At 32.3% G+C, this 25,180-nt stretch overlaps 1 long non-coding RNA gene across 1 annotated transcript in view; it reads left to right on the plus strand.

Moving 5' to 3' along the window:
- LOC148275480 (uncharacterized) overlaps positions 1–25,180 on the plus strand; it is a 154,901-nt gene that overhangs the window by 72,920 nt on the left and 56,801 nt on the right. The window contains exon 2 of the long non-coding RNA XR_015824014.1: positions 354–546. This is a non-coding gene — a long non-coding RNA (uncharacterized LOC148275480). The remainder of the gene's footprint in view (positions 1–353; positions 547–25,180) is intronic.

Below are 25,180 nucleotides of genomic sequence, written 5' to 3' on the forward strand. Positions count from 1 at the left end.
AGTATTTTTTAAATTAATAACTTTTACGTAAATATAAGTTTTTACATCAAAAACATTTACTGTGTATAAATAAGCTCATTTCTTGAACTTACAAAAATGATGTCGTTGCAGACATTATTTTGTTATTTAGATTTTTTTTTACAAGCTGTGATCCCATGTGTGGGCTACATTTCGTAAATTTTGAATATTCCGTTTGACAAAAAAAAATAATTAATATCTCGAAATGCGTAAAAAAAATGTATTGAGCTTGTTTTGGCCGTGTACTCTTGAATATATATTTTCATTAATTTTACTCGGATGTTAAAATTACTTTGCATTTTTACATGTTTAATAATACCATTGTATTTTTCCAGTTAAGTGCTTGGAACGTTGCGGTTTTCTGGAGCTTTGTGTGTCGGGACTCGAACCCGTATAGTGTTCGCTTCGGGTCATGGACTGATGGACCACCTGATACTTCCGTCAGAAAGGAGACAAGAACAGGGTGTCTGAACCCGAGACTTTTATTTCTATAGCACGAGCAAAACTTCATACTGGCTCTCTCGTACGGTGAGTAAAGTAGTAATATTATTTATAGTATTTAAGGTAAAATAAAAAAAGTATAGTCTTGGATAAAAAAAAAAAACTTTTGAAAAGATACTTTTCATAAATTAACAAAAAATATGAAGTGTCAAGTTGATCACTGTACGTATATGTCGTAGTCAGATTGTCATTTAAGCCAGAATACATATTGGCTAGTCATATTACGAAACGGCTCCCTATTGTAGAAGGGCCAATCGACGATTACTCATATTACATTTTGACTGAATAACCACACGCCACATTGAATGATATATTTTGTCATTCATTCCGACTGACCGAATGATCAGCCGTTACGTTTATTATGTAAAATAATTATGTAATAAGGTGGCCATGGTTTCGGGTGATAAACGGACGTCCACTCCTTACTAATGGGAGAAGAAATACTACCTGGGCCCCGATTCCAATGGGAAGTTATCAGAGTTATCTTCGACTGTCTATAAAGTAAAATTAAAATTGATGTACTAAATTGTGGATATTTGTACGAAAATTTTTAATATCTTCATCGGGAACATGTAATTGAATATGTACAAAAAAAATATATTTGCACATTCAATTTTTTAGACAGAAAACTTTATTTTACTTTGTAGATATAATTGAAGATAACTGTTAATTTAGCGTTGTAATCGGGGCCCTAGGGTGGTATTATCAACGTAATTTTAACGCATTATATCACCTATTCACTATAGCTAGGATTTTCTAGGACAGCGGTGCCCGCATCTTAACGGCCGTAGTGAGCGGTGATGCGATGGACAGCCGTCGTAACGGTTTCCTAGGAAAACGGTGTTATAGGAAACCACTCACTAGTCACCGTTACGACGGCTGTCCACCGCATCACCGCTTACTACGGCCGTTAAGATATCGGCTCCGCTGTCCTAGGAAACCCTAGCTTGTAAATATTAGCGACTGACCGAAACAAGATTTTCAGTGGACACCGACTTTTGGCTGCTGTTCTAGTTTCGTCTAAAATGAAAACTTATTTAAATAAGTATAAAATAAAATTCTTATGTATAAAGCCTATTTCGAATCTAAAATATTTTATATGCAACAGCTATGGGGAACAGGAAACCAAAATGACGTAAACAGACTACAACGACAGCAAAATAAAAAATTGAAGCTTCTATATGACCTCCCTTATCTAACACCAACTCAAGAACTCTTAAAAAAACTGAACAATCTAATGTGAATGAACTTTTTCAACTAGAATCTTTAAAATTTATCCTTAAGTTAGCCACTGATATTATTCCAGACAAAGAACTAAAACATGAAATTAATTGTAATAAACATGGACATAATACAAGAATATCAGAACAATACCACATACAACATTCCAAAACAAGACAAGGACAATCGAGACTAATAAATCACGGACTGAAAGTATACAATAAACTACCGGACAAAACTAAACAAAATACTCAGACAAACTTTTCAAAAGGCGTAAAAAACATAATTATCAACATCAGGCTATAAATAAAATATGAGATATTACTTTTGTAAAATGAATGTAATAATCCGTAAGGGTTAATAAATAAATTTCAAATTTCAAAAAAAAAAAAAATAGGGAAATATCACGTTTATTTTTAAACATTTTTAAAGTAGGTACCTAATAAAGGTCTATGAAATACAGTCCAGTAAAAAAAAATGCAATTTTGAATTCCCGGAAAAAACGGTCATTCCATTGGCCGCGCCCCTAATACGTCACGTTTTATGTTTATTTGTTACTGGTCATTGAAATTTGATTAGAACATTATCACGAATCTTGACGTCACAACAAACACGTTTCCTTTTTCTAGCAACGTATTTTCATTAAATTTATATTTTACATTTGTGTATGAAAAAATTTCTCCACAATATCCATATTGATTTTGAAAATACAATTTATTATTCTAAATCCATTTTATATATTTACGGTATTCGTAGTATGGGATATTTCTCTATTACCGACAAGTGCGGCCATTGTGATTGAGCGGCTGGAGGATGAAGACGTTTGTGCGTCTTTTCATTTATTTACATTTTTCATTTATTTATTCAGATATTTAGAACATTACAAAAAAAAGATCCAATTTATTCTAAATACAATAATAGATCACAAATTACAGTAGATAGTTATGTTATTAAAATAATATAACAAAATGTAAAAAGAAAAATTAAAATTTAGAAAGTGCTTTCCTAAGGGAAGGCCCACTGTCGTGAAATATGTCGACATCCGAGGCGATGCAATTAAGTAGCAAGATTGCTCTACCAATTGGCATAACCATTGGCAGGTTGGTTCTGCATAATGGTAGGTAAAACAATCGATGCTGTCTTTGTCGAAGATAGTTATCAGGTACGAACAGACCTACATCCATCAGAATTTTAGAGTTATATATGCGACCATCGATCACCTGGAAAAAGTCGGTTGCGAAGAGCCAAGGATAATATCCACACTCTTTTAGGTGCAGATAGCGCAGAATTTTTTTCTGCACTCTCTCCACCATTAAAGAGCATCGAGCCTCATGTGGCGACCAAATAATGGAACTAAACTCCAAACAACTTCTTACCAAGGAATTATACAATGTCCTCATAATCTGAGTGTTAGAAAAGATCTTGGCATTTCTAAGAACAAAAGCAAGCATTTTAAGGGAGACATTACATATATTAATTATATGAAGATGAAAAGATAACTGAGCATCAAACAACACCCCGAGATCTCTGGACGTTGAAGCCCTTTCAAGCCTCATTCCGTCCATGAGATAACGATAGTTTATTATTTTGGATGCTTTTGTGTATGCCATTACAAAACATTTGGAACCTTGTTGTCCTCTATGGTTTGTGCCCTCTACCGTTCGTTTCCAAAAAGTGTGCAATATATTTTCATGGAGCAAAATAAGACCGATCCAATTGGATCATCTTTTCACTCAGCTGTTTTACAGCTACGAGTATTTAAATACGACGATAAGAAATGTGGCGCCTTAGAGTAACCACATAAAGTATCGGTGATGTAAACACAACAAAAAGGAAACATTTACAAACATATTCAAAAGGCTTGTTTTGTATGTTCATGGCGGATGTCTGAATCGGTTTGAGTATCTAAAGGAAGCAAAGTTGTTAGAAAGTACGTGTATTATTTTTTAGCCTGATTTAAGGAGGTCAACTTACATCATTTGACTATGATGTGGTAATTTTCGCAATAGAAATAAGTGTAATACATTTTATAAAAAAAATGTATCAAGGATAACTTAATATCCTGCAAAACCCCAATCTCTTCACTACTATAAATCGAATAAGTTCATGGATTAAATCACACAGGTCATACAAATTCACATGACGCGGTAGTATTAAGATTGATTATTTTTTATTACAACAGCAACAACAAACCATCACGCCATTTCCCCGTAGGAGTAGGCAGAGAGAATAGAACGCCATATCACTCTGTCTTTGCATACAGACCTCGATTCCTCTACATTCATACATCTTTTCATGCACGCACGCCGATTCCTACTCTAGTTTTATGTTCTTTTTGTTCAGTTTCTTGTACTTAAGTTTCTTCATAAAACTGTTGTTATTGGCTTAGGCCGTATATGAAATTAATAAATAAACAAATAAAATTTTTAATGCAAATTGAATAAAAAATTTGTAAAAAGTACAAAACATAATTATGACCATATTTATTTATTTAATTATTATATATATACGGCCTAAGCCAATTACAACAGTTACATGAAGAAACATAAATGCAAGAAACTGAACAAAAAGAACATAAAACTATTTAGCAAAGACAAACAAGGGCAAAACAATAATAGTATACAATATATTAAAAAAAACGAAAGACCAAAAACTTTGAGCTAAACCATGCCAATCCAACTTCATCCCACACTGTTTAGTCGCGAAGAGATCTACGAAAAGCCGGAAGATCTATCCCAAAAAAATCCAAGTCGTGTGATGAATTGACTAATCTACACATTCTGGACATTGGGGCATAAAAACCAAAGTAGCTCTTAGAAGATTTTATAAATAGCAGATTTTGACTTCTGGTGACACGGTTGAGAACATGAAAATAAATTGATTGCAACAGAGATGGGACATCACTTAAAGCATTTAGTATTTTGAAAATGCATATAAGGTCCCTCTCAGTTCTACGTCTCTCCAATGAAGACATATTAAGAGATTGCTCTATTTCAAAATAAGAATAATTACCCCTTTGTAATCCGATAATGTATGTATTTATAATTAACAAATAACTTGACAGACGCACCATCAATTCATCATGTATTTAGTATAGGAGATATGAAATATGTCTGTGACCGGAGAGAACGGTATTATAATAATAAAAATGTTCTACGGAAAAAAAAATCTTTCTCGAATTTGTCCTGGGTATCGGCAAATTGAATATGATTCGGAGTCTTTTTCTGTCGAGTAGAAAATATTCTAAATATCTTGTAAGTAAAGGGCAATATACGACATTGTTCACAAGTTTAAATAGGAATATAATTTTAAAATACGTGGTACACTTCCACTTATTTATTTGACCAATTAGCGCTTTCACCCTCTTATCTATTTCAACTTATTTTTAAATGTACCTTCACTTAAGAAAATATTTAGTTTTATATAAATTATCCATACACTATATAATATTCACCAGTCTGAAAATGTCCATTAGAGGGTGAAAGCGCTAGTTGGTCAAATAAATAAGTGGAAGTGTACCAAGTATTTTAAAAAATAACTTACATGTAAATAAAAGTTATTACATCATTACAATGGAATTCCATCAAGAATTGTGAATAAATACTTTAAATAAAAAAAAGGAATATAATTGATCTGCAGATACTGCAATACCGCTTAACTATCAATTGAATTTTTTTTGCAAAGGATCCTAAAAGCATTCTATTGATATTTAATTTTTTTATATAAAATTATTTATTACAATTTTAATCAACCAAGATTTATATTTATGCGGCCCACAACGTGATTTTGATCCATCGCTAAAACGAAAATTTTCCTATTTACATAATTTTTTTCGAAGAACTTTATTTTATTTTAATGGCATCCCAAATAAATAAATGAATTCATATCCGGACTGTGTATCTGTTTATCCAAACCAATGAATCTTGGCTTAAAAATTGTGTCGATGATGTGCAGTACATATTTGTGTGAATCTATGAATTGTATAAAATCTAAATAAAGGTCTTTATTATTAGATAAATCACTAACACACGCATTGCGTCTGGCAACAACTAATATTCACGTTGATACTGACAGAATTGTAAAAGATAAATTAACGATGACATCCCTGTATTTTTATATTTTATTAAAAAAGTTTAAGTGTATGTTTTTGCGGCTCTCTAATCTATATAATTATTTGGATTGGCCCGGGATCGAATCTGGTGAGGACAGCCCTGATTTAGAGTAAAAATAGCAATAACTCATATCTAAATCTAAATCAGGTGGTGGTCCCGTGACTAGTGCCTCGGACTCACGGCTCAAAGACCGTGGTTCGAATCCTACTCTAAAAGTAAATCATAAAAAAGTATTGTGTTCATGTGTGAGCTTTTGATACTTTTTTAACCTATATTGGGTACATATATTTTGTTAATTTAAAAAACTTTTTAATTCTTGTAATTTTTTAACATTTGCACTTTCATACATATGCATGAAATTTAAAAAAATTTTATATTTTAAAATTTTTCTATTTTCTCTTTACTTTTATCGATTGTATTATGTATAAATCATTTTGGATTCATTTCCATACCTTGTATTATGTTTATTTTGTAATTTTTAACAACTTTTTTATACACTTTTAATTTGTAGTGTATCATAAATTTTATTCTGTTTTTGTAAATAATGTTATAGTTTATAGTATAAAAACGTCTGTAAATAAATATTGTTAATTAAATTATTTTAGTAAAACATTTTCGTAAAAAAAAAACAGATTACGCGGTATCGTCGTATCGCCGGAGAAAACATACTATTTTTACTACAAGTACAACAAAATTTGTATTATAATAACCTTTTTTCATTCTTTCTTGCAATATGTCCGAAGAATAGTAAATTTTTTAATCTACACGTGGACAGTCTTGCGGTGTTTTAGTTCCTGGAGGAATATTGTATCTTAAATTTTTTTTTTAAAAAAAAACATTTAATTTTATCAATACAAATAAGCTCACACTTTCAGTGGTTTTGTATTAAATATTAAGTAGGTTGCTATACTTAAATGTCACTCTCATTAATCTAATCACTTTCACTGCATATACAATACGCGGTAAGTCGGTTAGAAAAACTACATTATGCTCCACGAGCGAGATCCAATGTATTTCTTGCGTAGGAATTTGTTCTAGTTATGTACGAACAGATAATATCTTCTAATAATTCTAAATACACATATTTTCTTCCATTCAGAATAGTGTCATAATTAGTAATATTATTTTTAATTCTCAATATAATATATTTCATAATCGCAATATTAAAAAACTGCTAAAAGTACTTAAAATTTTCTTGAAAATTTTTTCTGAGACAATTTTCAAATCTTAACATGATGTTACAAAAGAGATGAAAAACATTTTAGAGAAATGATATGGAAGTCTTGGCATTTACATAGTTTGTGATTTGTTTGCTGGCTGGTTCAAGTGCGCATTTAACACACATTTTTTTATGCGTTGCCTTATAAGTAATAGATTAATTAAACTCTTTAAATTAAAAAAAAGTCAGCATTATCATCATTCCCTTTCCGCACATAATGGTGAATAGTGGTGAATATACACTGCATTGGTACACCAATCTCAGCGGCGTATCTTGATCATTAAAATAATCGGTCTTACGCTTCAGGTACCAGTCCAGGGACTATGAAATTCTGGTGTGAAAACACCCTTTTTAATAAATAATTCATCAACCATATCAAGAATTGAACCCAAAACCTCTCACATGGTGGGCAAATGCGCTGACCGTCTTTATAACCAACATAAATGTCTGTGTTAGTAAATTTATTTGTTCTTAAATTTCCTTAAATAAAGTTTTGCCTTGAAATTTTATGTTTTTAATTAAAGGTGACAAATAGGAGAGAAAATACAGACTCAAAAGTTGGTAAAATTAAGTTAATATTCATATTCATAGGCAGAATGGTGAATGTTACACAGAATGTAGAGTGACCTCTTAAACCAGCCAGTGACAGTTCATAAGCCCTATAAATACGTTGACTTCGATATTAATTCTTTTAAAATGTTCAGCATCTCTGTTGTAATATGTTACGATGTGTAAGTTATTTCAAAATTGATTTTTTATTGATTTTGTTTTTTAAAAAAATCGGTAACTTAAAAAAGATACAACACGTCATGCAGCTACAGAATGCATTGACGGTTGGAATTCTGGACCCTTTTCACGAATTTTGTTTGTAAAATTTAATCCTTGATGACATTTTAATACGAAAATTTCATTGACAGACGTCTTGATAATATACATTAAACAGAGTAAACGTGATTTTTATGACGTTTATAATAGATTCAATGAATCGTATGTAAAAAATAAAAGAAAACAAAAACATGTTATATATTACAACGGAGATGAAGAACAATTTAGAGAAGGTAATATAGAAGTCTAGGCATCTACAGGGCTGTTAAATTTGGCCAGAATGGTGAATGTTACACGTTGTGTAAAGTGGCATTCCTAGACTTCTATATAACCTTATCTAAATTGTTCATCTCTCTTGGAATATTTTAATACTAACAACGTCCTAGGGAGTTGAATCCAGTTCTTGTCTACGCAAATTTGGACAAACTCAAAATATTGTTGAAAAACAAGTAAGTTTGACAAGTGTTCATGATAAAAAATAAGCATCAAACACCAAAAAACTAAATAAGAGCTGTTATTTATGTAATATTATCTGTATATTTATTTATATTTGTATATTACCGGATATATAAAACGACTTACTCGGGATTATGTCATTACTCTTTCAGACTTGCTAATTATGATAAGAAATTACAGCTGTGAGATTTTATCTCCAAGTTTATGTTTTAATTTCATAGCGCAGACGTTTAAGTTAATTGACTTTTCCGATAATGACCAACGATTCCCAAGCCGAAGCGACACATTAATAACACCATATTAACACATCGACTCTTTTTACCACCTACACACGTAAATAATAATTGGCAGTGCAAACTAAGTACTTATTATATTCTTCCCTTTAGCTTTTTTCAATTTTGTAATTCATATAAATATCGTTTTCTTTTTTTTTCGCTTGCATCATTTTTAGAGGCAATTGCGATGGGAATCCACCCCTTTAGGGTGGGTTACCTTTATTTTTTTTACTTCAATCCGTCAGCGCTTAGAATCTTCTTGGGTATTCCTTGATCACTTGACTATGCAGTTTTTATAAGGTCATGGTAAATTTAAAGACAAATTATTTGTTTTTAATATTGTTGATTCCCTTTCGTGCTGCTGCGAATATCCTTATCAATCTTTTGAATACATCCCGTGGTCTTGTTTCTTTCCTCCTCTTGATGATTACTAAAAAGAGCTTTTTGCTACTTTCCGTGGCCTTGTTATAGGTCCTGTCGGATATACATATCTGGTGGTCTCTAAAAAAGAATTTCAAGGCTTTAAAAAAGTTTTTTATTCATTTCAGCGAATTGATCATGTCCAATCAATTTAATCTTAGTCAGTGAAGAATTCGCTTCCCTCTTTTCGCAATCCAATAAAAAGCGTATTATGTACTTCTAGATTACCTTCTTTCAGCACAAAGATGCTAAGGCTACAACATTACCGAGGGTCCTTTCGGGCAGCTTTCCTCGTTCGGCAATCAGCAAATTTCCCGTGTATGATGGGCACCGCCAAGGAGACTTATGTCCTTAGATGCGATGTGCGGTATGTGGTGGGAAATTTATTGTCAAAATAGCACTTAATTTTTCTCATTTACTTACAAGAAAGACATCTTTTACTTATTTTTTTTGTATTATTTTGTCGATTTAACTTTTTGTACAAACATATTTGTACCTCAGAGGCAAATCCAAACGTCAAATTTTCATCACAAGCCTAAAGAATCTACTTCCTATGAGTGATTTATAATAATTTATAACATCAATTTATATATTCGGTATCTTAATACATTGGTTCATTCATTATAAGACTTACATTTCTTCAAAATCAACGGGCAAGATTATAAACTGGATACGAAAATCGAAATGTCATTTCATCGAATTCTGGATTTGCATCCGCCTGCCTCAGAGGTACAGATATATTTGTACATTTGTGGGTTTATTACTAAATGGACATTCTCCCAACCAGCAAAGTTAAAGGTATTTTTAATAGAATTTTTATTTCAAACAATTGCGAGAAAAACATGTTTTTTATTGTTATTTCCATTTTCTTAAGTTTTTTTGCAGTTTAATATAAAATATCGATTTTCGTTAAGAAAAATAATTATTTAAAACTAGCATAGCTGATGGATATTTCATCAAAGATAGAGAACTTCGAAACCTGGGAAAATGTCTTCTTCTTGATTTTACATAATATTTAAATAAATATCTACTCTATACCGGTTTAATAAACTCTCCTGTAAGAAAACCCAAAAGTCGTTTATAAAGTTTGGACAATCTCAAAATATTGATAGCTCACAATAAAAGCGTTCTCACGATTTAAATTTTTTGGTAGATTTTCTTTTAACATGGTAAATAAAACTTTTAGAAAATGGAGAACAACTTGTGGTAGAACGGGGTCAATCGAACTTTCTGAACTGAAGTTCACGACACTACCGTGGGACTATAATGTATTACAAGTTATTTATAATATAGTTTAGATTTCAGCAAATGACAATGAAAATCAATATGATAATATCTTACTAAAATTACAGTCTCCATTTATTGTGTTGTCTGTCGTGTCTAGTCTTTGCATGTAGGCAAATTTAAATAATTCCGATCCATTCATTCATAATTTCTGTGGTACATAAATTCAGTGAGATGGCGCCGTTCATAATTATACCTAACTCGTGAGCAATCAACTTATATTGTTCCGTCTATAGTTTATAATCTTAAGTAAACCCTATACTGACTACTGGATATATTACACTTATAATAAATACAACCGGATTTGGTTACATGTAAGTTCAATTTGTTGTCAACCATCTTAGAAAAAAATGCTACTACCAAGAGCAATTATAGAAGAAATGAATAATACTACTACTGGTCTATGGGTAAAGTATAAAATTATTTTGGAAATACCTACGCTTAAAAAAGAATTAAAGTTTCCTACAAACGAACTATTTTTTGGGGATGGGTATGTAAAACGTCAACGCAATATAATTAATTATTGATAAGTACAGTGCGTTAATGTGTCAGTGCCTGTCAGTGAAGCAAGGAAACACACAAATTTTGTTTGTTGTAGAAGGCATTTTAGAGTATTTTGTTTGGAAGCGTTTTGTCAAGCACAAAATTTATGGAATATTTAAATGGACTGCGCGTCTCGAAACGTAGGTGGTTACATTTAAATATTTGTAATATATTTATTTACCTTTTAAATCTCAGCTAGTGTTCATATAAAGAATGATTTTGAACTTGGAGTAGATACCAAAACAAGTTAACGTGTTTTTGTTTGTTTATTAATAGACTTTTTTTTATTTGTTTGTTTATCAAACTAAGCTAAAAACATATATATTTTTACTTTTATACACGGTTTTTCAGGGTCAGACCGCGAAACTTCAGAGGAACATTCCTCGTGGTTAGATTTTTAAAAAATCCTAACAACATTTTTCCAAAAAGTAATTAAAAAAAAAAAAACTGACATCTTAAAATGTAGTAAATCCTTAATTTCTCGGACAAGCAGTCCCTCCCCAAACCCCTACCCCTCTCCTACCCAGCCGCTTCCCGTGTCCGCGTCTGGTGCATATCGCTTCGTAGGTCAAATACGTTTTTATCGCATTTTTTTGTCAGGGAGGGGTAGGGGTTTGCAGAAGGGATGCTAGTCCGAGAAATTAAAAATTTACTCCATTTAGAGATTACTATTATTATTATTGTTTTAATGAATTTGGAAAAAAAATATTAGGATTTTTTTAAAGCTTACTATGGGGAATGTTCCTCTGAGGTTTCGCGGTCTGGCCCTGAAAAACCGTGTATATCGTATTATCATCGCTATGTATTTTTGAATTTTTGTATTTTTGAAATTACATCGCCCGCGACATCACGAATTTTTCTGACATTTAAAAACTTTAAGAACTTCGTACCTTTGAAACACAAAACATGGCTACCCGGAAACTGGAAATCTATCACAACATGTACCTGAGCCTGTGACGTATCAAAGTAGTTAATATTTTTAAAACGTATTTTCATGATTTTTTTGCGCGAAGTATATACTTTTACTATTTGTAAGGAAACATTTTTTATATCAAATTTTCCGTGACACTGAACTTATTATACGATCTTGAAAATAAAAAAGTGAAAGGGTTATTTCAGGGTTAAAAAATAAATGTACCAGTATGTTGGTCGTTAATTGATTAAAATAATACCCATTGTAAAGTGTCGCGCGTGGGTGCCATTCTTAGCACATGGCGCCCTCCCGGATGTTAATAGAACTAAAATGCTTCTGACCTATGGCGCCTGGTTGAACACCACAATGCCTCGTACTTCATTGGTTCGTGTTTTCACTTTTATCCATTGTTCTTTTTTTAAACCTTTTTAAAACTGTTTAACGTCTTAACCCGTGTTCTTTTTTATTGTTCTTGACTTTAACGTTTGTCTTACCGCCTTTTTTAGTGTTTGATATTTTTTTTATATTTTTCATTTATCACATTAAAAACCACCAGCTGTTTGTATTTTTATAAATATTTAGATGCAATTATTTTTACATGAATAAGGGGTTTTTTCTCAGCTCCACAATACAACGAAATAAATGAGAAATCTAACTGCGGAAGGTAAAACATTACTAACACTACCACTCAGTTGCAAGAATATTGGTGAAGATGTATGTAAGTATACGATAATTTTAAAATCTCAATAAAATAAGCAATTTATTTCTCAATTTGTCACTCAAGTGACAAGTGACTGTACATTTTTTTTATTCCGAAAAGAGTGGCGAAGGTTGTAATTTTATTAAAATTTCAAAAAATGGCAAATAACTTGAAAACTATGAGACTTTTAAGGCACAATTTTCAATTTTCTAAACCATTATGATGTACTCTTGTACGTAGGTATAAGATTATCCATTCATTACGCCATATCCTGTATATGTACTTCAGCGATTGTGTGTTTGTATGTGTTTTTATTTCTATGGATAATTTATACAGTGCCTTATTTAATAGCGCTTTACAAATATAAAATTAATTTTAATTTAAATAAAATGATTAACACCTCCTTTACTCATTCCAATTTCAATTGTATTCATTTATGTATGTGTAAATTACAAAATATAACGTCTTAATTCTACATAAATTATTAAAAGTTCATACAGTAGACACTATTTATAAAATAAATTGTATCGTACAAATTTACCAAGAAAAAAAAAAAAAAGAAATTGAGATGAATAAGTCACTCAAATACCGAAATGATATTAAAATCCTTAAATTTCACACAAGTCATGGTCAGAATAGCTTTTTCTTCAAAGGTGTCAAAAATTACAATAATCTCTCAAACAAACTAAAAACTCAATATTATGTATCTTTTTGGGTGATACCGTGTATGTTGGATTTGATCCGACGTTTCGGCTACCATTGCAGGAGCCATCTTCAGGGAAAACTGTGTGTTTTAAAGAGAAATGTATGTGTTTAAGTACTAGTAATTTGTACCGTGTCACAGTCAGCAGTAGGCACATTTCTAGTTTTGTAGGAAAGAATAATTATGTTTATGTACTAGTAATTTGTACTGTGTCGCAGCCGGCAGTAGGCACATTTCTATTCGTTTTTGTCATATGTAGTGCTGGGAACCATGTTGAATTTAATTTAAGCCCGTCGTCTTATGGTAGCCGAAACGTCGGATCAAATCCAACATACACGGTATCACCCAAAAAAGATACATAATATTGATAACAGTGACCGTGAAAACCTTCGCACCTATTAAACTAAAAACTATTAAAACGAATATTTCAATAAATAAATTCAAAGTAAATTTAAATAAATTTTTTGAACCCGTGTAAAAACAGCATTTTATTTTCATTGGATAATTGATTTATTATTTTCTGTTTTTTTTTTTAATCCGCATGTACTCGTATATTCAAAATTATATAAATTCCAATAAAGAAATAACTATAACAGTGTAAGTCACTCTCAAAGCACAAGGGCTAATATCTCTTTTAGAGAGTTACATTTATAACTTTTACTGGATGTATAAAAGTAGATTTGTATTAGAATTTTAAAAAACATGTATCATTTATGTAAATATATTGTTAATTTTTTTTTTTTTTGATAATCACATGTCTTTGTATTTACTTATCCGTCATTGATTTTTTTTTGTTTAAAAAAGAGAAATACTCTTACTTTAGTTCTGATTATTTACTCTAATATTTAAATTTTCAGACCATTTCCTAAAAGTCGTAAAAAACTTGTGCTGGAAAAATGGAAATCGATTTGTAGTAGAGTGGGGGTTGAACCTCGGACCTTTGGTCCGTGAGTCCACAATACTACCTCGAAACCACAACCCGGTTCAAAACCATGATTCGCACGATTAAAATAATAAATAAAAGAGAAGATTTGAAGGTTTTGTCTAGAATGTCATCAAACTCTCTTAGTTTTACACTTCTGCGGGAGAGCATCAATCGCAAATGCGTGTGCATCGAATTTAGGGCGCTGTTTGCGCACAGCTCGGTTTGATGATTTTCCTATTTATATAAGTTTATAAGTGTTGATAAGGTAATGTATAGTAAAATCGGGCTGTGGTCCTGTGGCTAGTGTCAAGGACCAACGAATCAAAGGCCCGAGGTTCTTCCTTACTCCAATTTGTTAGGATAATAACAATCCATAGTTAATAATTTCATCAAGCATTAATTTGTTAAAAAATACAAAATATTATGTTTTTTTTAAATATGTGTATTAAACTTAAGCAATAATAAAAAAAATCTTTGATACGAATGAAAATGCATAATCACAGAAATGACATGAATAAATTTTTTAAAGAAAACAAATATTTGCGTAATTGTGATTTACAAAATATATTTTTTTCCATAAGATTTATAAAACCAGCTGGTCCAAGCAGAAGTACAAATATTGAAAAATATTTTCAGGCGTTGCTTAGTATGTAGGTGAAATATTTTGGTCAGAATGTCACCCGTATCAATAAAGGTTTCAGGTCAGTACCATCGCAAAGATCAACAGTTGGAAGAATTGAAGGAATATAGACTTTTAAACATAGGCAGAATGGTGAATGTTAAACCATGTGTAAAGTAGCCACTTAAACCAGCAAATGAGAGGTCATAATCCCTGTAAATGTCTAGACTTTTTTATTCCTTCCTTAAGATGTCATTTATGTCTATTAACTATGTATTTTTACGATGTATTTTTTGTAATTCTTTTTTATTTAAAGATCTTCCATATTAACAATGGTTTTCTGGAGATTATTAAAAAACCGTAGTTTGCTGTGTCCGTTCTCTTATTTTTTCATTTCTCACAAAGTCAAACCATCGTATACCCAATACTCTTTTTAGACACCTTTTCTCTAAAACATCAACATTAGTTAATTATCAACTTCTTACTGTCTGCCGCGTGTCGACGATTATTTATAATGCACTAGCGGACCCGACAGACGTTGTCCTGCCCGAACGTTGGCTTGCCTGCTATCATCTTGGAAAAATATTTTTCATCTCGGTACTTGTTTGTGATTAAGTTCCAAAACTAAAAATTGTTGATATTAAAAAATATTGAATTTAAGTAGGTACTTGTGTATGGTTGAATTCCAAAACATAAAATAAATATTTTTTCAAATATGGCTTTCTTTTTGCACACGTCAAACTCCGGTCGCCTCACCAACAAAATGGTGTACTTATGTAGAAATACGATTTTTAAAAATGTATTGAATTTAATATTATTTTAGTGTTACCAAAAATCTAATAAAAATAAATAAATGGGTAGAAATTATAAGGAATTTAAGGAAAGAATCTGATTGAGATTCACAAAAAACAAATGCTGTTTATCAACATTCAAAAACAAACTTTTTACACTAAAAAAAACAACATATTTCCATTTTTTTGCAAATGCATTCTCCTCGAATGCAACCCTGGTAGATCGATGAATAAAACATTTATGCTCCTTACTTTTTTTTAACGTATTTGATTGAATATATCTACGAACACGCACAGCGCAAAGATCTATATTTCTCTGAAAACCGCACGTAAATCGGTTAAGCCGTTTAGGAGGAGTACGGTGACATCACACGTACAGAGGAATTATATATATAAAGATGCACGTGAAGGTAAGATAATCAATCACTCCTACGCTTCAAGCCCCAGTTCAGGGACTGTTAAATATTGTATATATAAAGTGAAAATTTACTTATGGAATCTTCTTTTTACTGCAACCTTACCGGGAATGAAACTTGGACCTCAGAACGGAAAGAAAATGCGCTCAACACCCAAGAAGAAGACTCATTTCCGTACGATTTCCTTTTCAAGGATATGAAAGCATTTTAATGCTTAAATTTATTTCAACAGAGAGGGAAAACATTTTTGAGAAGGGAATATGGAAGTCTAGGCATTTACAAGGCTTATGACCTGTCATTGGCTGGTTTAAGTGGCCACTTTACACACTGTGTAACATTCACCATTCCGCCCATGTTTGAACATCCACATTTCCTCAACTCTTCCATCTGTTGACTTTTGTGAAGTAAAAGAGCTGAAACCTTTATCACGTGGGTAAGATTCATCCGGCTGAACCAAATCACCTACTAGGCAACGCCTGAAAACCATTTTCCAATTTTTATACTTCTTCTTTTACCAGGTGGTAATTCAACAATGTTTGATTATGTCCAAATGCTTGCAGACTGGCTGGATTTCTGGAACCAGCCAATGACAGGTCATAAGCCCTGTAAATGCCTAGACTTCCATATTCCCTTCTCGAAAATGTTTTTCCTCTCTATTGAAATAAATTTAAATATGAACAACTCCCTAGGGAGGAAATCCAGCCAGTCTACAAGGATTTGGACATAATCAAACATTGTTGTATTTTAATGCTTTCATATCGTCCGAAAAATAGAATGCCAGGTTCTGGTTTATATTAAATAACATAGTATAACTTAAAACACGATTAACTGCAAATTTCAACTAGTTATTTTAAGGCACTGGGTCATCAATGTAAACATTGTTAGTAATAAAACATAAATAAATTAAGATGAAAATAAATTTAATGGCATACTTAATCGTCAATCATTAATTAAACTCTGAGATTATAACGGTTTTGTGAAGACTCGATCAAGACAAAGCTGTCTTTCAAACGATTTTCAATAACCCTTCTCAGGAATAGATTTTTCAAATACATTAACCAGAGTTATGGGTCCAAATGGCCCGTCGAAAGTATACAATTTTAAAGGTCAAAGCGGCACTAAGCAGTACTTCGCGGCGCGTTGCGGCATCACAAAATATAATTGTCACTGTTTTGGATAAAACAAACTGAACTTCAGCTGCGTATTATTTCTATCGATAATCCATAGAAAATTTGAGACGGTAGTGCAGTTTAACCTCAAATCGGACGATAATAAATACAAAGAAATAACGCAATTTACGTACTAAACGTATTTTTAATTTTTAAAATTATTTTATTGTATAATTGTTTCATTTATTTATTATACGAGTTCACAGTTAAGTGACGTTTATGAAATTTAAAATTACAAAAATATATCTACACTGCTTTTATGTAATATAAATAAACTTCTCCAGTATTATATAGTAGATTAATGTTTTGCAAACAGTTATTTCATCCATTCAAATGTATTAATGTATTATTTTTTATTCGCCATGCATTTTTGTTTCTAAACAGAAACAATGAAAAAAAAAGCGTAATTTTATTTTATATTATATTGTACACAAAAACAAAAACAATTTTTTTGGCAAGTTCAACCTGAATTATTGTTCTTATTTTTTTTGTGTATATTTTTCTGATAGATAATGGTTTTATTTTTCAAAAAAATATTTGACTACACAATCAAAATTAAAATACAAAATAATCTGTTCAATAAAATGTTTTCGTTTCCAGATTTTTTGTCGCAAACCTTTTATTTCTATCAATCTCTTCTGTTCTTGATTTAACACTGTTATTTGGGTTCCTGTCACATCTGTACATTAAAAATTAAGCAAATCCATTTAAAACTATTGTATAATCCAACCGTGGTACTGTTAGAAATTATTTGTAATGTAATGTATTTATTTAGATAGTTGTACAAATAAAGTTTGAACGACCGGTTATACCTTAACTAATAAAACAACAAAAGTATAAATTTTATAAATTAATTTAAAAAACAAAACATTCTTAAAAAATCCAGACGCTTTCCGATGACACTCCATCTACTTACATACTCGTGTTTGGATGTTTGTTTTTAACAAAATCATCGCCATCCGACGAAATGATGCTGTGGACCCAGCATCTCATATCTCTTTTGCCAAGTCATTAAACAGTTTAAGTCCTTTATGATATAGATTGTTTTGAGCTGCCTAGATTTTTGTTTTTTTGGGAGGCTGAAACCCTCACCTCCCCACGTAGGATAGAGATAAATTTCGTTATTACGCTGAACATCACAAAACATGTATTCGGGCAATAATTTATGATATGATATGATTATTTATAATACGATATCGTAATCAACATTCGAAATTTTATTTCTCAAAGTTAGTAATTTAGTTTTCGATCTTTTAAGCATCTGGCGAATGCACATTTTTTTTTTATAAGTTTTGTAATTTGTCAAAATGAAATTCGTTCAATAATATTTGAACACAATATTGATCGATGTTTTAAGAGTCATTATAAAATTATTCTAAATAGGCAGTCTCCTAAGGACAAGACAAATGCAAGACCTTGAACTGATAGATGACTTTGTGTACCTCGGCTCCCTTATCTCCAACAACGGCTGTTGCAGACCTGAGATTGGTCGCAGGATTCAAATGGCCAAAGAAGCAATGATTCGTTTGGAGAAGATTTGGCGAGATCGAGATATATCAATAAACACAAAAAAGCGGTTGATGGAAGCCCTGGTATTCTCCGTTTTTCTTTATGGGGCTGAAACGTGGACAATGCGTGCTTAGGAAAGGATCGATACATTCGAGATGTGGTGTTGGAGAAGGCTGATGCAAATGCCTTGGACAGCCAGAAGGACGAATGCATTGATACTGGAAGAGCTCCATATTATAACTCGTCTATCAGTGGTGTGTTTGAGAAAGATGCTGTCTTTCTTTTGACATATTGCTAGACGAGAGCCAGACAATCTAGAAAAGTCAATAATGTCTGGCCGAGTTGAAGGTAGGAGAAGCCGGGGTAAAATCCCATATAGATGGACTGACCAAATAAAGGTGGCTACGGGGCTAAAATTTGATGAGTCAGTACGTCGGGCTGAGGACAGACTGGAGTAGAACAGACTAATTAGAAGTATTCATGGTGATCACAATCCTCAGCATTGAGGGACCGACTTGGAAGAAGATAAAATTATCGAAAAAAACAACGATTTTCATTTCTTTGGGTCCAATTAGACCCACTTTCTGTTTAAGTGTTAACAAGGCGACCTATCCGAAATAATATAATACAAACCGAAGACCATTTCTTGTATCATCAAAGCGATCTTCCGCGTGTCGGATCGGATACAGAATAATGATATGAAGCATGCATAATTTATAAGAAGAATCTTCAGCGCATGTTTACTTTAGCTTGGTGACATTTCCGATGCAACCAGGTTACGAACTTAACAGTGGCGTGCGGTTGCTTTACATATTATTTTTACACCGCACCAACAGGTTAAGAGGATATACAGTGACAAAGAATTTAAAGAATAGGTATTTTAACATTGTTTTTCTGTCACTTTCTCGCATATTTTTTATTTTATTCATTAATTACATTATACATACATTTGTTAAGGACAGAGACACAGTTTATAGCGACACAATCAGGAACGACCCATGTCCGTGAACTTGCTCCGACTCGCTAGAAAATCCGTGTTGAGTCGGGGCACTTGTAATGCATTCATAACCATACATTCACACACATATATACATATATATTCGCACATACATATTTTTATTATATTTTATACATACATATACATATATATTAAGTTTATACACAATATTGATACTTCATACATTATTACATCTTACATTTATAAACCATTTACCAGTTAGTCCACATTTGATCGCAGAAATCCATTCCCGTTCCAGCAAACCAGTTACTCAAACCAGATTTGAATTTCGAAAATGACTCAGATTCCTTTGTTACCTGATCTAGTAAATTAAAAATTCTTGGACCTACCACAGAGAAATGTCTCTTAGCCAAAGTTATTTTACTTTTTGGTACGTAGTAATTTACTTTTGAGGAATATCTTGTTATTATTTCCTGTTGTGTTCTTTGTTTACTACTTGTGGTCCAAAAGTTGATCAGACATGACTTATAATAGATTTGTCTAATTGAAAGGACTTTGGCCTCTTTAAAAAATAAATCCGATGAAAAGGTAGGAGGATATTTAAATATTATTTTTAGTATGGTTTTTTGGGTTATCATGAGCGGTCTGTAGATTGTCTTATTTCTGATATGCTTAACTAAAACCGACAAAATTGTCAAAATCAACACTTCGTTGTCCCGTTTTTTACACCCCGAAACTGAACCGATTTGGTTTTTTTTTTTTTAAGAAAGGAGTATCGAAATGAAAAAATGATCATCTATTATCATATTTGTAAACCGTGCGTCCGAAGAGGGCGGATAAAACTGGACGCTTCTCAAGGTTCTTAGATGGCCTTAGTTCCCATGATATATAATTTATCAACAAACAAAATAACAAAACGGTAGAGACACACCAATGATAAATAAACAACAATAACTTCTCTAGTGCCGTAATTCAGAGAGAAAATTCGGGAATACGTTTGAATGGAAAGGCAAATCGCGTTTTTTCTTAAAAGCCTCAATAAAACTAGTGAATTACAAAAAATATCAAGAATTAAAGAAAAAAAATTATATTTTTTTTATTTTATTTATTTGATTAAAAAGTGTACATGGATAAAAATTAAGATACGTAAACAAAAATACATCTAATAAATACAAAAACCTGACCAAACCACTTTTTGTGGCTTGTTGTTAAGTTTACCTCCATAAATATTGATTGATTTATTTTATTTATTTAACTTTTGTACATGATGTTATTTGTACATTGGCGGGCTTATTGCCAAATGGCAATTTCTTCCAACCAACCAATAAATAAAAGTTTTATTTTTATTATTCAAGTTACAGAACATATTCAATAGAAAAAAAAGTTTAAAAAGCTAAAGATATATAAAAATAGAAATAAACGTATTTGTTTATAAATTAACTTAAATAAAAACTATTACTCAATGGGAAAAGGAAAAAAGATAAAAAAGGAAAGGAGGAGAGATTAAGGAAGAGAAAGGAGATGTTTCTTCAGACGTGATTTAAACAGAGATAATGTAGTAACATCTTTGATGGTGGATGGGAGATGATTCCACAGTCGAGCCGCATGGACACTATATGAGTTAGAGAAGAAAGAGGATTTGTGGATGAGTATTAAAATAGTGTCTTGAGAATAAAAACGAAGAGGTTAACCATTAACTGATAAGCGTTGAAATTTTTCACACAGGTATACATGAGCGTTAGGACTATGAAGTACATTGAACAGAAGTGAGAGGGAGTGATAGTCTCTCCGCTGTCTAATTTTGAGCCATTTCATTAATCCTACTTGAAAGTAAATATCTTTTTACAATTTAATTGTGGTATCGCCAGAACTAACTTAAAATCATGCCTTAGCATGCGTTACAGTTTGTCAAACGATTTTGTTGCGCGTTCTTATGATTTACTCAAATATTTAAATCTAAACAGCCATTTCTAACAGTTCAACTTTGACACTAGTCACGTCCACAATCTGTTACAATGTGTATTATAATATTTTCTCTGCGTGTACGCCTGTCGGCGGATGTAAAATACATTTTTGTATGTGAAACAGAACCAGAAGCCTTAATAAGTGTTTCGATGGCCGCTCTCAGGTAAAAATCCTGATTGTTGGTTGGCGCGTTTAACAACCATTCTTGAGGTCCTGGGTTGGATTCCTGGCAAGTGGATGTGAAATATTGATTTTCAAAGGTTTTTGAAATGCAGTATTTAGTTGTTCCTAGACTAGGCTCCTAGAACGTAAGACTGTAGAATTTACTCGGAAACACATGCCCACTGTCAGTTAACCTACTATCATCTCAAGGACAGTGCGGAAAGTAAATCATACATTTTTTAATGACAAATTGCTGACATGCGCGAAAATCATAGAGTGATAACATACTTTATCGGCCTTGTGTTCAGTGCGTTTGCCTACCACGCAAGAGGTCTCGGGTAGGATTTCCGACATGGTTGATATGAAATATTTATTTAAAAGGGTGTTATCACACAAAAATATGTCATAGTTCCTGGAATGGTACCTGAAGCATAAGACTGATCACATGAAGGCGGCAGATAGGCGCCGTGGTGCAATTGGTTTGACGACCAACTGTGAAACTGGAGTCGCGGGTTCGATTCCAGCCAGTTGCAAGAAAAAAATCCAAGGCAGATTATTTTCTCAATTAGTCTGGCCGTTGGGGTGTATTTTTCATTACCTTCTATAGAAGAAGACATGGAGTCCTCTCTATACCACTTGCTGACAAGCCTCTAAATATGAGCTTAGCGAGTTATTTCTTTTAAAAAACAAAAATCATCAAGATAGGCTGCGATTGCTGTACCAATGCAGTGCCCTATGTACCATTAGGTGCGGAAAGGGAATGATGATGATGATGACCAGCCTTAGTTACTCAGTCAAATCAGTTCCAACATGTAGTCCAGTTTAGTGCTCAGTGACTCTTGTAAAACTTGTACGCCGTGACTCTTTCTGTTACTCTATTTAATATGACAGGTCATAAACACCAATCGCAACACAACATCGTTTTCTTGTGTCAACCTCCAACTGGGTAGGAGCTATCATGTTTCCCACGTGAAAGGAGAGTGATGATGATATTTGTTAAAAACTTTCATTAGGTTTTTTTTCCGTGTGTTTTTTAATATTTGTGTTCTGTTATTTTGTCAAATTCAATACAATTCATCACTTCGGAATTGCCAAGATGGTTCTGTACGCCTCTGTAGCCAAAACCGTATACCTAACAGATGTACGCAACCACTGATGTTCGAACGGTACTCGAATATTTGTTTTTAACTACGTTACATTAATTTAACATCGCATAATTTAACATCGCTTCTTTCTTTCGAAGAGACAATAAAACATCTCTCATTTACGACAGTTGGCCCAATTCTTACCAAATTTGTCCGCGCCGTAAAATTGCTGGGTAATTGATTTTGTCCAACATTTTAAAGCTTAATTAGTGAAAGATTTTAAACACAATAATTAAATTGGAACTGACATCAAAATTGACAGTTACTGTTCCAAAACTTATTAAAAACGTGTGATTTAAAAAAAAAAGAAACCCGCAAAGCATCTATTTATTTTATTAGTAGATGAAACAAATTATATGGAATTCAGTTATATAAATAAATAATAAAACTGGATTTTTTGCAACAGTATTTTCTGCCTAGTTTATGGCACTAGACCAATTTTAATATTATAAAGACTCATTTTTGGTATGTTTCTATTATGTTGTTTTTTTGATAAATTGTTTTTTATGGGAGATACACCCAGAAACCTTTAAAATGCGTCCATAAACCCAAATATCGTCTTCGGACGTAGGGTAATAAAAATGAAAAGTAATTTTGAAAAACAAAAAAGAGAGGAAAGAAAAACAATGATTTTAATTTTTTATTGTTTAACTTTTTGTAGATAATGTCAATTGTACATTGGCGGGCTTATTGCCAAATGGCAATTTGTTCAAACCAACTAATTTAATTTAAGTTTGATTTTTATGATTCAAAGTTTAAATGCGATCTCTTATACGAATGTGTGGGAAATCAATGTATGACAAGGTTACGAATGATGAAATCAGGCGAGAGTGTAAATCTGAGTCAAGTATAATTGATAAGATTAAGAAAGGGTCTCTGAGATGGTTTGGTCATGTATGAACGAATGGACGACGAAAGAATGATAAAACAAGTATATATGGCGAAAATGAACGGCAACGTGAGACGATGACGACCAAGAAAGACGTGGCATGATCAGATAAACCAAAATCTTAAGTCTGGTCATGTCAAAAGCAGACAAAACCGAAGGGCATGTATGACAAGATGTATGAATGTGTATGCCAGGATAGACGTGTGTGGAGGTCCATTCTATCTGCCTACCCCTACGGGGAAATGGCGTGATGGTAGTAGTAGTAGTAGTTAAGTTACAAAACATATTCAATTGAAAATAATAAAGCTAAATATATAAAAATTAAAGAAAGATTTTTAAAAAATGTTTAAATGCCTATTCATCAAAATTGTCGAACATCGCATATCTTTTTTGTCTATTTATATTGCCTTTTTTTCCTTTTGAAGATTAGAAACTATAAAATAATGAACACATTTTATCTTATTTAATCAAGCAGATTGGAAGAAATTGCCATTTGGCGATGAGCCCGCAAACGTGAAAATAACCTTGTACAAAATGTTAAATAAATAATATTATATCTCGTTGTTTTCCAGTATTGAGGATGTAACAATAATAATTGGCATTAAAAGTGACTTGACTCCTGACTGTGTGCGGCGCAGGGTGCAGAAGACGCGGGATGGTGTCCATTGTTCATGGAGAGATTTATGGGCCACGATACCCGAGGTCTCAACTGCGCATGCCCCTTGATCACAGCTAATAGGGTGACCACGTGTAAAAGAAAACACTGGTCTGAATAAATAAATAAATAAAATGTGGATAATACTTTGCACAAAAAATATTGAGATCGGTTAAAATATGTCATTGTTTTATATACATACTACTTCAGGAACTACACTGGCTACGTTTTCCACAGAGGATCGAATACAAACTCTGTTGGCTTATGTATAAGTCACTGCACAACTCTGCTCCGGAATATCTAAGGGAACTATGCATTCCAGATGAACTAGCTGACAGGCGTCTCACGCTTAGATCAGCTACGTCTACGGCAGGAGGAAAAGTTATTATCCCTCTACGAAAACAGCGAACTAAATTTAGTGAACGCGCATTTGCGGTCGCAGGTCCTATGGCATGGAATGCTCTTCCACCAGAGGTGCGAGGCTGTAAAAGTAATGTGATGTTTCGGAAAAATACTTAAAACCCTCTTGTACTCTAAATCATTTGAATAAATCCGTAGCATGTGTCAACAAAATACATTGTTTCAATTAAATTACAAATTTAAAAGCTTCAATAAAAAAAAAATTAACTACAGAATCACTATGTAAAGAGCCCTTGAGGTATTATATTACAAAAATGGCGCTATATAAGTTATCCATAATAATGATAATGATACATATATATTTTTTATTTCACGTTTTACATAATACTTTTTTAAAAATATGAATACCTCACTGGGCATAACCCGT

Source organism: Micrasema longulum, unplaced genomic scaffold (assembly GCF_059751315.1).
Source record: "Micrasema longulum isolate JH-2025_06_02 unplaced genomic scaffold, ASM5975131v1 h1tg001415l, whole genome shotgun sequence".
Classification (NCBI taxonomy): Eukaryota; Metazoa; Arthropoda; class Insecta; order Trichoptera; family Brachycentridae; genus Micrasema; species Micrasema longulum.